At 48.1% G+C, this 15,733-nt stretch overlaps 1 protein-coding gene across 1 annotated transcript in view; it reads left to right on the top strand.

Annotated features, from left to right (window-relative positions):
• The window catches only part of PPARA (peroxisome proliferator activated receptor alpha), an 88,837-nt gene that overhangs the window by 48,422 nt on the left and 24,682 nt on the right, over positions 1-15,733 (top strand). Inside the window, exon 2 of the mRNA XM_063928881.1 lies at positions 8,947-9,042. The gene's annotated coding sequence lies outside the window, so the exon portion shown is untranslated. The remainder of the gene's footprint in view (positions 1-8,946; positions 9,043-15,733) is intronic.

Here is a 15,733-nt window from a genome sequence, read left to right as displayed (position 1 = left end):
GACTTTTCGCTGGGCGGAAAATCATGTGATAGCACTGTCAGCAGTGTTTCATCCCGGGAATGGAAACTGGGAAGCAGACTTCCTCAGCAGGCACGGCCTCCACCCGGGAGAGTGGAAACTTCATCGGGAAGTTTTTTCCACATGATTGTAAACCGTTGGGAAATACCAAAGGTGGACATGATGGCGTCCCGTCTGAACAAAAAAACGGGACAGGTATTGCGCCAGGTCAAGAGACCCTCAGGCAATAGCTGTGGACGTTCTGGTAACACCGTGGGTGTACCAGTCGGTGTATGTGTTCCCTCCTCTGCTTCTCATACCTAAGGTGCTGAGAATTATAAGACGTAGAGGAGTAAGAACTATACTCATGGCTCCGGATTGGCCAAGAAGGACTTGGTACCCGGAACTTCAAGAGATGCTTACAGAGGTCTTATGGCCTCTGCCGCTAAGAAGGGACTTGCTTCAGCAAGTACCATGTCTGTTCCAAGACTTACCGCAGCTGCGTTGTCGGCATGGCGGTGGAAAGCCGGATCCTAAGGGAAAAAGGCATTCCGGAAGAGGTCATTCCTACCCTGGTCAAAGCCAGAAAGGAGGTGACCGCACAACATTATCACCACATGTGGCGAAAATATGTTGCGTGGTGTGAGGCCAGGAAGGCCCCACAAAGAAATTTCAACTCGGTCGTTTCCTGCATTTCCTGCAAACAGGAGTGTCTATGGGCCTCAAATTGGGGTCCATTAAGGTTCAAATTTCGGCCCTGTCGATTTTCTTCCAGAAAGAATTGGCTTCAGTTCCTGAAGTCCAGAAGTTTGTCAAGGGAGTATTGCATATACAACCCCCTTTTGTGCCTCCAGTGGCACTGTGGGATCTCAACGTAGTTCTGGGATTCCTCAAATCACATTGGTTTAAAACCAGTCAAATCTGTGGATTTGAATCATCTCACATGAAAAGTGACCATGCTCTTGGCCCTGGCCTGGACCAGGCGAGTGTCAAATTGGTGGTTTTTTCTCAAAAAAGCCCATATCTGTTTGTCCATTCGGACAGGGCAGAGCTGCGGACTCGTCCCCAGTTCTCTCCCTAAGGTGGTGTCAGTGTTTCACCTGAACCAGCTTATTGTGGTGCCTTGCACCTACTAGGGACTTGGAGGACTCCAAGTTGCTAGATGTTGTCAGGGCCCTGAAAATATGTTCCAGGACGGCTGGAGTCAGGAAAACTGACTTGCTGTTATCCTGTATGCACCCAACAAACTGGGTGCTCTTGCTTCTAAGCAGACTATTGCTAGTTGGATGTGTAATACAATTCAGCTTGCACATTCTGTGGCAGGCCTGCCACAGCCAAAATATGTAAATGCCCATTCCACAAGGAAGGTGGGCTCATCTTGGGCGGCTGCCCGAGGGGTCTCGGCTTTACAACTTTGCCGAGCAGCTACTTGGTCAGGGGCAAACACGTTTGCTAAATTCTACAAATTTGATACCCTGGCTAAGGAGGACCTGGAGTTCTCTCATTCGGTGCTGCAGAGTCATCCGCACTCTCCCGCCCGTTTGGGAGCTTTGGTATAATCCCCATGGTCCTTTCAGGAACCCCAGCATCCACTAGGACGATAGAGAAAATAAGAATTTACTTACCGATAATTCTATTTCTCGGAGTCCGTAGTGGATGCTGGGCGCCCATCCCAAGTGCGGATTATCTGCAATACTTGTACATAGTTACAAAAATCGGGTTATTATTGTTGTGAGCCATCTTTTCAGAGGCTCCGCTGTTATCATACTGTTAACTGGGTTTAGATCACAAGTTGTACGGTGTGATTGGTGTGGCTGGTATGAGTCTTACCCGGGATTCAAAATTCCTCCCTTATTGTGTACGCTCGTCCGGGCACAGTACCTAACTGGCTTGGAGGAGGGTCATAGGGGGAGGAGCCAGTGCACACCACCTGATCGGAAAGCTTTACTTTTGTGCCCTGTCTCCTGCGGAGCCGCTATTCCCCATGGTCCTTTCAGGAACCCCAGCATCCACTACGGACTCCGAGAAATAGAATTATCGGTAAGTAAATTCTTATTTTTTTTGCAAAGGATATCATCTTAGCCTCCTTGGTATCCTGCATTGAATCTGTAACAAGATGGCTCCACTTCCCACAGTGCACTTTGCCTAGCACAGGTTAGACGGGCATAGAGGAAGAAGGCAATAGTGTAGTAGCTCTTTTAAAACAGACAATTTAATTTACATATTGCACTTACAACATAAAAAAGAAAGCAAGCATGATATCAATCCCCAGTGGCACACTGCTCAGCGTACGATCCTCCTTGCTAGTCCAAGATGCAAAAGGATAGAGTGGGACCACAGTTCCGGATACAAGGGTCCCTCCAGGTACGACCTCAGCGTTGTCAGTCACTCAGGAGTCCAAACATTGACGGGGAACACTTAATGCGTTTCTGACATATTCGTCCTTCATCAGAAGTGTCACAAGAAGACTTGGAGGGACCCTTGTATCCGGAACTGTGGTCCCACTCTGGTCATTTTGCATCTTGGACTAGCAGGGAGGATCGTAAGCTGAGCAGTGTGCCACTGGGGATTGATATCATGCTTGCTTTCTTTTTTATGTTGTAAGCAGGATTGGACTGGCCCACAGGGGTACAGGGGAAACCACTGCCTGGGGCCCCACCTCCTGCTCTAAGGATCAGGTTCCAGACTGTGCCCTTGAATTATACATATGTTACCTTATACTGGGCTATGGTGTATTTTCTAGAGTGCATTGCTGATAAGTAATCTGGTACATTATCATGCATGGAGCAGCTGAATTTACTGTATATATTTATGAAAGGGCCCAGACGTTGCACTCTCTAATCGTTGGTCAAACCAATAAGGTGGCAGGCCACACCCCCTCTGCAGTCTGGTCACACCTCTAAACATGGGTCCCTACCACTGCATTCCCCCGGTGGGCCCTACATGCCCCAGTCCGACACTGGTTGTAAGTGCAATATATAAATTAAATTGTGTGTTTTAAAAGAGCTACTACACTATTGCCTTCTTCCTCTATACCCGTCTAACCTGTGCTCTGTGGGAAGTGGAGCCATCTTCTTACAGATTCAATGCAGGATACCAAGGAGGCTAATACCCCTTTTCCACTAGAGTAGCACGGGTCGCAGTCGTGTCGCCTGACACGGCTGCGACCCGTGCTACAGCCCCCTGCAGATATCGCTCACCAACCCGGCAATTGCCGGGTTGGTGACGCGCTAGTGATGCGGCAGGGGCGGCGCTGGGAGATCACATGATCTCCCAGCGCCGCCTTCCCTATGCACTGTGAACGGGAGCCGTGTCACCTCGACACGGCTCCCGTTCACACTAGACAGCTAGCCGGGTTGAACACGTGTTCAACCCGGCTAGCTACCAGGGTAGGATTCCCGGATCATTTGATCCGGGAATTTGCCGGGGGACCCGTTTCCACTAGGGAAAAACACGGGTAAATGCGCGCCTCCGCGCATTTACCCGTGTTTTAAGGAGCTAGTGGAAAAGGGGTATAAGAGGATATCCTATGCAAACAAATCTAAAGTCTCTTGGACCTTTTATGATTATTATTTTCGTTTATATGTCTTCTAAAAGTGCATGTTTTACCTTATGAGTGCTTTTGTATATGCACAACTACCTTTATTTCATATATTCTGCATGGATCGGCAGGGCAGGAGAAGGGTTAGGCTGCGGAAGGGGAGAGTTACAGTTGGGTACTAGAAGGACATTTATATTTAGATTAGGGAAGGGTTAGGTTAGGCTCTAGGGAGAGTGTTAGGTTACGCTATGGGAGGGGAGGTTAGGGTTAGGCACTAGGGGAAGAGTTAGGGTTAGGCTGCGGGAAGGAAGGGTTAGGCTACCGGGAGGTGATGGTTAGCACCAAGGGGAGATTAGGATTAAGCTATGGGAGAGGAGGTTAGGGTTAGGCTGTAGGAGAGGAGGTTAGGGTTAGGCACTAGGGAGAAGTATAGGGATAGGCTGCAGGTCGGGAGGGTTAGGGTTAGGCAACAGGGAGAGTGTGAGGGTTAGGCTGCTGGAGGGGAGGTTTGGGCACTAGAGGGAGGGTTAGAGTTATGCTACAAGAGGGGATGTTTGGGTAGGCACTAAGGGGGAGAGTTCAGGTTAGGCTGCGGGAGGGTTAGGCACTAGAGCAGCGGTGGCCAACCTGTGGCGCTTGAGCCTCATGCGGCTTTTTCTTTATTCAAATGTGGCTCCCAACACTCGAAGTCACGTGACCACAACAGATCCAGAAACTGCTGCACTCCAGACAGACAGGCAGCAGCAGCACTATGGGGACTGAGAACTGAGAGAGCCAGATACTAGAGGTGAGACACCCACTGGCAAACAGAGGACACATAAGGGGCTGCTGCAGTGGCATGAGGTGTGTTTTCGGGGGGGGGGGGGGGGGGCTGTAGTGACACATGAGGGTCCTGGCAGGAGTGACTCATGGGGGAGCTGGCTGTAGTGACATACTGTAGGAGTGTGCTGGCTGGAGTGACACATGGGTGAGCTGAAGTGTATTATGTGAATCTGGCTTTTTCAATATAGTTTATGTGGATCTTTCTCAATTATTTTATGTGGAAGTGGCTTTTTAAATGTATTTTATATTGGATCTGGCTTTAAAAATGTATTTTATGTGGATCTGGTTTTTTAAATGTATTTTATACCAGAGGCGTGGCCTAGCAGGCACAAGGCCACACCCCATTTTTGCATGTCTGCCTGCGGCTCGATGTCGGCTCTTTGACGTGCCTAACAAAATGTTTGGCTCTTTGTTTCTGACTGGTTGGCCACCCCTGCACTAGAGGGAGGGTTAGGCTGCTGGAGGGGAGGTTAGGGTTAGGCACTAGAGGGAGGGTTAGGATGTTGAAGGGAGGTTAAGGTTAGGCACTGGGGGAGGGTTAGGGTTAGGTTGCGGGGAGGATAGCATTAGGCACTAGGGGGATGATTAATCATACTTACCGCCAAAAGCCACGCAGGATCCACTTGAAGTCATCCTAATGTCACTGTCGTACCTGCCATACCAGGTAAGTCACAACTAGTCCACCAGGGACATTTTCTCGGCATTCTAATTCATGTCGACATTTCATCAACGTCAACATGCTGCATGTTGACTTTACATCTCTGACATTCTCATGTCTACGAAATATACCAGACCTCGGAGGAGTAGTAGGTTCGTGATGTATGGTAACATAGGTTCTGTTTTGATTGGTTTCATGATTATTTGACCACTAGGTGGCTCTGTTCTAAAGCATTCTATCTTGGCTGAACAATCCGCGTCGGTTGTGCCCAAAACTTTAAATTGCTGTTACTGTGCAGGATGGCTTGTTCATGTGCGCTCTACAGAACAATTCTTAGGAACATAAAGGCATATAAGAGCCCCCCTGTAAACGGGGTATACTGCCCATTCCTGCTAGATGCTGGACACTCTGCTGGCAGATTTGTCATTTCTAGAGAACCTCCCTCCACCCCACCCCACTAATCCTTCTCACGTATCTGATGTATGTGGTGAAGTATTCTGGCGACTAGTAAGAAGGTTAATAGTTGTTTAGTATCGTTTAATGTGCGTGGAACTGCAGGGGAGAACCTGGGGCCGTTTGATGGGAATTGCTAGCATCTGTTTTGCATTGGGAACAAATAGGACGAGGATTAGTGTAAATTCTTTACAAGTAGCCCAGTCAGCATCTGAGCGATTAATAATGTGATTGGAGGACATTAAAGTTTATGACTGTGTATAGCGAGGGGGGGGGGGGGAACCTCTGGTTATATTTTTATTTAAAAGAAGCCTATTTTTAACCTCTACTTCATGGGTGTATCTACCCCTTGACCAGGATGGCACTCACCAGGACTCTCCTGTAGCTGTACCTCTGTTCTCCCCTTCCCTTACTTTGGCAGCGGAGGTGGAAGTGCCGGTGACTAGGTTCCGGTTGCAGCCGCAGAGTCGTTGTTGGATATGCTGAGGGTATGATGATGATGATGATGATGGGCAGTGAGATGAAGATGATCCCCAGGGACCTGGCATCAGGGGAGCTGTACTTCTTCACCGGCCAGGGGCCACACACACACACGCTGAGAGGGGCCCCTGTATGAGCTCTATACGGGGATATAGAAGCTAGGTTCCTGAGCACCCCCCACTACACTGCAGAGTGAAAATGGAGGGAGGAGACACACACAGCATAAAGCATATACCCCCCCATTCCCAAACTATCCCCTAATTCCTGCAGGGCTGTATTTTATGTGAATAGGCTGCGTATATGGTGAGTTTGAGGTATGAGGCTGGCAGTATATGGAAGGCATGATATTCTGGGCATGGGGGTGGTATAAGTGAGGGAAGGGAACAGGGCATAACTAGGGGTGTGAGAGTAGTGCTGTTAGACTGAGCAGGGCCTAGGGGCGGCACCATCTCTGACACCCCGCACCAGCAGCCACAAGCGCTACTAGCTACTCTTTGGGAAGTTGCTGGCAGTGCTGTACTTACTAGAGCCGGCATTGGCCTCCGAGGCATGACGTAATACAGTTTAAAGGGGGGTGACATAGAGGGGAGAGATGGGGAGCCAGGAGCAGTGAGTTAGGATGACAGCTGTGATGAAGAAGTGAGTCCGTTTGAAAGTTTGCAGAGAGAGGGAGAGAATTCCAGAGGTAGGGAGTAGCACAAGCAAAATCTTGCAGGCGGGACTGGGAGATGGTAATCAGTAGGCAGTAGAGGTAGTATGCAATTGTGGTGCGATACTAAAGTGCCCTACACACTTAAAGATTATGGGGTCTATTCAATTAGTGCCGATATTTCTCTATCATCCATAGGGGACGCTGGAGTTCAGTACCAAGACAGTCGGAAATACCGGCACTTTCCGACAGGAATAGGTGGAATTTGCATTTGACCTATTCAATGCAAGTGCCGTTTTTCCAACTGTCGGAAATTACTCGCCGATTTACGCGTTTCTGTCGGAAGCACGGCTGTTTCCGACAGTTTTAGGGTAATGCAGATGGGTGTGGTTCGTTTTATCAACAGTATCTAGGTCGACAATGTTTAGGTCGACCACTATAGGTCGACAGTCACTAGGTCGACATGGATGGAAGGTCGACAGGGTTTCTAGGTCGACATGTGCTAGGTCGACAGGTCTAAAGGTCGACATGAGGTTTTTTGTTTTTTTTTTGGGTGTCGTTTTCTTCGTAAAGTGACCGGGATCCCAAATTAGTGCACCGCGTCCCCTCGCATGGCTCGCTTCGCTCGCCATGCTTCGGGCATGGTGCCTTCGCTTCGCTCGGCACACTTTACCCTTCCAATCGTAGTCCACGTGGATCGTTAAGTATGAAAAAATCCCCCCCCCCAAAAAAATGTGAAAAACTCATGTCGACCTGTAGACCTGTCGACCTAGAAACCCTGTCGACCTTCCATCCATGTCGACCTAGTGACTGTCGACCTATAGTGGTCGACCTAAACATTGTCGACCTAGACACTGTCGATCTTCAGACCGGATCCCAATGCAGATTCGGCTTGTTAACAAGTCGAATCTGCACTGTCTGAATGCTGGCCGTTTGCAGCCAGCATTGAATACTGAACTATCGGATCCTCTTTGTCGGGGCATCCGGTCTCTATGTCGACACTATATAGGTCGACCACTGTTGGTTGACAGGGTTTATAGGTCGACAGGGTCTCTAGGTCGACATGTTCTAGGTCGACAGGTCAAAAGGGCGACATGAGTTGTTGTTTTTTCACGATTTTTTTCTTTTTTCTTTTTAACCTTTTCATACTTAACGATCCACGTGGACTACAATTGGGTACGGTTGCCTTGCCCGAAGCATGGCGAGTGGACACGGTGCACTAATTGGGGTTCTCGGTCACTCGTCGAAGAAAACGACAAAAAAAACCCATAAAAAAACTTCATGTTGACCTTTTGACCTGTCTACCTAGCATCCCTGTCGACCTAGTTACTGTCGACCTTCCATACCACACCCCTTTGTCGGTGAGGATCCAATATGAATTGAATATACCCCTATCTGTCCAATTTGGCTGTTTTGGAAAGAAAATTTGGCAATGTGTGGGATCAAATGACAATCAACCATTTGCTCACAAAATCCAGAAAATTATCAAAAACGGTCGTTCAGATAAACTGGTTTAATGAAACAAACTTAACGAATTTGTCTGAAAGTCCATATTTGTCTGTTTTCCAGTGTTTAGTGCGGTCAGTGCCATTTGCTCCCATACTTTACCAGTTTTTTGTTCCAACCAGAAAGATTGGACAGATAATCTTTGTGTGTAGGGCCCTTTAGTGTGCCTTGAGGGTTGGGAATGCCTGGTATATACTTGTACCTTGTACTTGTCCTACATTGTGTTTTGCTGTGTCATTACTTTCTTGTTCTGCTCATTGGTTTATGTACATTGTTAGGCGCTGCAGAACCCTTGTGGCACCATATAAATAATAATAATAATAATAATAATAGTCTGGGGGCAGGTGGAAGTGTGAAGGTAGATGAGGTCGGAGATATAAATGGGAGGGGAATGGGCTGTGTAAGTGAGTGTGAGAAGCTGGAATTGGATTGGGAAGGGGAGCCAGGGCTTGTAGGCAGATGTAGTGTGATTGGAGAGGAAGATGCAATGTATGTGTTGATCAGTGCCTCTGCTGTGGCTTGTATACATTGTCTTACTCCCTCCACCATTATGAAACAGAAGTCACATAGTCTCACACCAGGAGAATGCCGGGGCATTATACTGCGTGAGCAGGCAGAACGTGTCAGCTGGTTAATGATCTCGCGCAGATCTGTAATGATTAATCCATTAGGCACCGCTAATCGCTCTGAGAGAGGGAACCAGTGTGTCTGTCGCCTCTCTGTAATACACCGGCCGCCTCGCACCGACCCACGTCTCTGCCTCCTGCTGTCAAATGTCATTTCATTTTTATTTATTGTTTGGGCCTTTCTGAATTTTTTTGACTCTCTCCTTCTTTCCAGAGGAATGATTGCGCAGATGTCTCCCCCGCTAATATGATGTCTGTAATTGGGATGCTGGTACCGCCAGGATTTCCAACCTCTGCAGAATATAGGATGGTAAGACTGGTTTCATTAACATGACTAGGCTGCTGTTACAGGCCCTCCGGAGCTATAAATACAAGGCGATCCTAGTGTCCGCCGTGCCGCGTCAGACTGAGAGGTTTCTTAAACTGCCCATGTGATGTGCCCAGTTATAGCATGATATGCACCCCCCCCATGCCTCATATCAATCATTGGACCTGATTCATGGCTGTCCGCTATGCTGGTGGTTTCATGGTTATCGGTAAAGAGCGCAGGCGTCGCTGCTTAATGCGCATGTGCATCAGCTGGTTTGCGATTACGCTCACAGTGACGATTCATTCATAAGTGATTGACAGGGAGATGCTGTTTTGCGGGCAGTACGGAAAAAAGGCGGGCGTGTCGGGGACTGGTTTCAGGGCATATATCAGCCGCCGACTGTGATCCTGTACGCAGAGATCACGTCTCCGGCGTCTCAGTTGCTGCGGCCGCCATTCTGATTCGGAGGCTCCGGCGGCTGTTACATTAGCATATTTACGCAGTTCTTCAGAGTGAAAAATCACATCTGTGGCCGCATTAGCTATGAATCGGGACCATTGTCCGTTATGGAAAACTCCAGAAATGCTGCTATTTGTACTTGTATATAAAAAGTAATAATAGTATATTATTATTATTATTATTATTATTATTATTATTATTATTATTATTACTAGTTGTTATATAAATGTAAAAATGTATCTTAAAAAGAAATTAAAAAAACAAACCACAGAAAGTATAGAAATTCACCAGGGTGGGCTATGAAATAGCCCCCCCAATGTGACATATATCCCGGTCACGCGGAGTCAGGAACTTGTCAGAGCAAAGGCTTTGTGTTATTGAGGAAGACGGTTTGGGCAATGTTTGGCTGCACACCCGGAGGTGTATTACGGTAGCCAAACGGTATCCGGTCTTTAGGTCGACACTGTCTGGGTCGACCACTATTGGTCGACAGTAAGTAGGTCAACATGGTTTCTAGGTCGACATGACAAAAGGTCGACATGAGTTTTTCACCTTTTTTTTTTTTTTTTTTTAAGAACTTTTCATATTTTACGATCCACGTGGACTACAATTGGGAACGGTAACCTTGCCCGAAGCATGGCGAGCGAAGTGAGCCATGCAAGGGGACACGGTGCACTAATTGGGGTTCCCGGTCACTGTATGGAAAAAAACGACACCAAAAAAAGTGAAAATACTCATGTCGACCTAGAGTGACCTGTCGAAATAGTCTCTGTCGACCTATTTATTGTCGACCTATAAACTGTCGACCTAAGTCTAGTCGACCCAACAAACCACACCCAGCCAAACATTGCTACGTTTCCTGTACGCCGATATATACATCCCGCCACTCCGGGATGGCACGTCGCCAACCATTGCTGAGAACTGAATTTTCTACTTTGTGTACCGCAGGTATCCGCTCTGCAACATTAATATGAAATATGTGATGATTTTATAACCCATGCTACATTGTATTCTGTGTGTGAGGAGATTTTCATGCGTGGTAGGCACATGCCCTCCTGCCACTTTGCTGAAACACACATACCATTTTTCCATGCTCTTCACCTGGCTGACAGGCTGGTATCTAGCATACAGAGCAGGGCGCCTCCAGGGCAACTAAAACAAACTACTCTGCCTGGATGGTATAAATGCCATAGTGAAAAACACAGAAAGGTAAAACGATATATTCAGCAAACGTTTGCAAGAGGCAATGGCCCTCATTCCGAGTTGATCGCTCGCTAGCTGCTTTTAGCAACATTGCACACGCTAAGCCGCCCTCTGGGAGTGTAACTTAGGTTAGCAGAAGTGCGCGCACAAATTTTCATGCAGTTTCTGAGCACCTCAAAACCTACTCCTACCTTGCGATCACCTCAGTCAGTTTAGTTCCTGCTTTGACGTCACAAACACGCCCTGCGTTCGGCCAGCCACTCCCCCGTTTCCCCAGGCACGCCTGCGTTTTTACCTGTCACGCCTGCGTTTTTTAGCACACTCCCTGAAAATGGTCAGTTACCACCCAGAAACACCCACTTCCTGTCAATCACTCACCGATCAGCAGAGCGACAGAAAAGCGTTGCTTGGCCTTGTGTCCCGTACGCATGCGCATAAATGCCGCTTTTTCCCCTTATCGCCGCGCTGCGACCGAAAGCAGCTAGCGATCAACTCGGAATGCGGGCCCATGTACGAGTTAGTAAATTAAAATCATTGGTAGCGGGAAAACCTGCAGATTGCCATTTTACTTATAGAAAAAGTTGATGACAAAACACAACAGCATTTGGTCAGCTATGTGAGTGGTGATCTCCTTTTTGTTATGTTGTAACCTTTAGTGGATAACATGCACCTTCTAATTTTTATATGTCGGATACACTTTCTAATAGCGTACCTAAAATTAGGTCAATATTCTGAGTAACCTTCTCCCTAGTACTATGGGAGTCATTCCGAGTTGATCGCTAGCTGCTGTTGTTCGCTGCGTAGCATTCAGTGAAAAAAACGGCTAATCTGCGCATGCATATGCTCCGCAATGCGCACGCGCGTCGTACGGGTACGAAGTCCATTGTGGTTTTGTACTGGTTCTAACGACGATTCCAATCGCACAGCCGGCCGCAAGGAGATTGACAGAAAGAGGGCGTTTCTGGGTGGCAACTGACCGTTTTCTGAGAGTGTTTGAAAAAACGCAGGCGTGGCAGAAAAAATGCAGGTGTGGCTGGGCGGGTGTGTGACGTCAAAAGCCGTCCCTCCATCGTTAGAATCAACGCACACGAAGAGTAACTACAGGGCTGGTCTTGTTTTGCACAAAAAGATTTTGCAGGCGCTCTGCTGCACAAGCGTTCGCACTTCTGCAAAGTGAAAATACACTCCCCAGTGGGCGGCGACAATGCATTTGCACGGCTGCTAAAAACTGCTAGCGAGCGATCAACTCGGAATGACCCCCTGTATGCGGAGCTTACCCTGCCTGGCAGAAACCGTGGCGGTGAGGGCGGTCTGCAGATCATGCCAGTACCTTGCAGAGAGAAGGCATAATCTAGTGCGGTGATGTAGAGTGTATCTAACCAATGAATCCACGATGCAAGTGAAGTTATACTGGTATAATAGACCCCACCAGCCTGCTACATAAACAAGTGGACGTGTCCTTTATAAAATGCATGGTATTGTTGGGAATGTGGCAATACTGGCTGACATAATGGCCCTCATTCCGAGTTGTTTGCTCGCTAGCTGCTTTTAGCAGCCGTGCAAACGCTAAGCCGCTGCCCTCTGGGAGTGTATCTTAGCTTAGCAGAAGTGTGAACGAAAGGATCGCAGAACCGCTGCAAATTATTTTTAAGCAGTTTCAGAGTAGCTTCAGACCTACTCAGCGCTTGCGAACACTTCAGACCATTCAGTTCCTGTTTTGACGTCACAAACACGCCCTGCGTTCGGCCAGCCACGCCTGCATTTTTCCAGACACGCCTGCGTTTTTTTCTATCACTCCCTGAAAACGGTCAGTTGACACCCAGAAACGCCCCCATGCTGTCAATTACTTAGTGGCCAGCAGTGCGACTGAAAGCTTCGCTAGACCTTGTGTAAAAAAACATCGGCTTTTGTGAAAGTACGTCGCGCATTGCGCCGCACACGCATGCGCAGAAGTCCCACTTTTTTGCCTAATCGCTGCGCTGCGAACGAAAACAGCTAGCGAAAAACTCGGAATGACCACCAATGAGTGAGTGATTGTTGCACAGTGGTGCAGCTCCCTATATGACGTATGCACCGGCAGGGATAGGCGGCCTGTGGGGAATCTTTCATGACATAAGGCGACGACTGTCAGTGAGGAGCCATTGGCAGAAATGCAGGTCTTGTGTCGCAATGTGTGTGACCTTGAGCCTGTGTTATCTGCCAGCCTTCCCGTTTACACAGCTATTATATGTACACTATGTGGAGTATCAGGTGACGGCCCTTGCTCTCTGTCACCAGTAACTGGAACAATTAAGCAGATCATAGTAATAGAATGTCCTGGCTTAGATGTTGCAGACATGTTTTATGGAATTCTAGAAACTTATACCAGGGCTTCATCTAGATTTTCCAAGGGTTAAAAATACCATTAGATGGAGGAACTGGCAAACGATCCCTTCTAGTGAGGTTCGTGGTATATATATCTTTTTTTATCCTTAACGTTTTATGGGGGCAATTTAATGATTTGTGAGGTGCGGTGGCTACGCACATCACAGATAACTGCCCACCACTATGCAGAATAAAAGAAGCAATGTTGTGCCTGGGATGAGCCACCAGCAGTTCCATGCCTTTCTGATGCTGCTTTCTCCTGCACATCAAAGCTTCTCGGTCAAGTAGTCGAGAGCTCCCTCCTACACGGGATGCGTCTCGGAGCTGATCTCTGCTTGCGGCCTATGGCTATACGAGCAGAAATCAGCTATTGGCGATTATACGCACAGTCGTTAACTGCAGACTATCCCAGTTCCAATACCTCATGCAAATCAGGCCTTTAGTAGTGAGGCATTATCTTGGGAGAACCCAAGTGAGCTATAAAGTGTTTCGCCAAGTGAGATGGCAACATGACCCGTCTGCGAGGGTCCTAAAGGTGGTTATTCCTCAAAGGCGCCTCCTTGTGCTTCAAGTGAGCAGGAGGCCAAACTTGCTGTTGAGTAACCTGTATGGCTATGACCTTGATAGATGGTACTGCACAGGGCCATTACATTAATAAATTCCATTAATTGGTGATTCTGGAATGAACATCTATGTTTTGTATGTGTTTTGTTGTTTCTAATTATAAATTATATTTCTCTTACGTCCTAGAGGATGCTGGGGACTCCGTAAGAACCATGGGGTATAGACGGGCTCCGCAGGAGACATGGGCACTCTAAAGACTTTAGATGGGTATGCACTGGCTCCTCCCTCTATGCCCCTCCTCCAGACCTCGGTTAGATCCTGTGCCCAGAGGAGACTGGGTGCACTGCAAGAGAGCTCTACTGAGTTTCTCTGAAAAAAGACTTTTTGTTAGGTTTTTTATTTTCAGGGAGCACTGCTGGCAACAGGCTCCCTGCATCGTGGGACTGAGGGGAGAGAAGCAGACCTACTTAAATGATAGGCTCTGCTTCTTAGGCTACTGGACACCATTAGCTCCCGAGGGTCGGAACGCAGGTCTCACCCTCGCCGTTCGTCCCGGAGCCGCGCCGCCGTCCTCCTCACAGAGCCGGAAGATAGAAGCCGGGTGAGTATGAGAAGATAGAAGACTTCAAAGGCGGCAGAAGACTTCAGATCTTCTATGAGGTAACGCGCAGCGGTAATGCTGCGCGCCATTGCTCCCAACACACACACACACACACACACTGGCAGCACTGTATGGGTGCAGAGCGCAGGGGGGGGCGCCCTGGGCAGCAATTATTAACCCTCTGGGGACACTGGCATAGATATATACTGCGGAGGCAGTATATTGCAAAACCCCCCGCCAGTATAAAGATTTGAGCGGGATCGAAGCCCGCCGGTAAGGGGGCGGAGCTTGATTCCTCAGCACTAACCAGCGCCATTTTCTCCACAGCACGCTGCAGAGAAGCTGGCTCCCCGGACTCTCCCCTGCTGAACACAAGTAAAGAGGGCAAAAAAGAGTGGGGGGGCACATTTAATTGGCGCAGTGAGTATATTTATAAAAGCGCTGTACTGACTGGGATTTTATTCCAGTGTCCGGTGGCGCTGGGTGTGTGCTGGCATACTCTCTGTCTCTCCAAAGGGCCTTATTGGGGGACTATATATATATATATATATATATATATATATATATATAAATCTCCCTGAGTGTGTGGGGGTGTCGGTACGTGTGTGTCGGCATGTCTGAAGCGGAAGGCTCATCTATGGAGGAGGTGGCGCAGATGATTGTGGTGTCTTCGTCGGCGACGCCGACACCTGATTGGCTGGATATGTGGAATGTTTTAAATGCAAATGTGTCTTTATTACATAAGAGAATGGACAAAGCAGAGTCCAGAGAAAAGACAGGGAGTCAATCCATGGCTTTGGCTGTATCACAGGGCCCTCCAGGGTCTCAAACGTCCCCTGTCCCAAGTAGCAGACACTGATACCGACCCGGATTCTGACTCCAGTGTCGACTACGATGATGCAAGGTTACACCCAAGGGTGGCCAAAAGTATTCATTATATGATTATTGCAATAAAAGATGTTTTGCATATCACAGATGACCCCTCGGTCCCTGACACGAGGGTATGCATGTTTAAGGAAAAGAAACCTGAGGTAACCTTTCCCCCATCTCATGAGCTGAACGCGATATGTGAAAAGGCTTGGGAAACTCCAGACAAGAAACTGCAGATTCCCAAGAGAATTTTTATGGCGTATCCTTGCCCTGCACAGGACAGGTTACGGTGGGAATCCTCGCCCAGGGTGGACAAGGCTTTAACGCGCTTGTCCAAAAAGGTGGCGTTACCGTCTCCAGACACGGCAGCCCTCAAGGATCCTGCTGATCGCAGACAGGAAACTACCTTAAAATCAATTTATGCACATATGGGTGCCTTGCTCAGACCGGCAATACCGTTGGCTTGGGTTTGTAGCGCTGTAGCAGCTTGGGCAGATACCTTGTCATCTGACATTGATACCCTAGATAGGGATAGCATTTTATTGACCTTAGGTCACATTAAAGATGCAGTCTTATATATGAAAGACGCTTCGAGAGACGTTGGGCTGTTAGGTTCGAGAGCCAACGCCA

This window comes from Pseudophryne corroboree, chromosome 6 (genome assembly GCF_028390025.1).
Source record: "Pseudophryne corroboree isolate aPseCor3 chromosome 6, aPseCor3.hap2, whole genome shotgun sequence".
NCBI lineage: Eukaryota > Metazoa > Chordata > Amphibia > Anura > Myobatrachidae > Pseudophryne > Pseudophryne corroboree.
The sequence above is the reverse complement of the archived record's forward strand: the minus strand, read 5'-3'. Positions and strand labels throughout refer to the sequence as shown.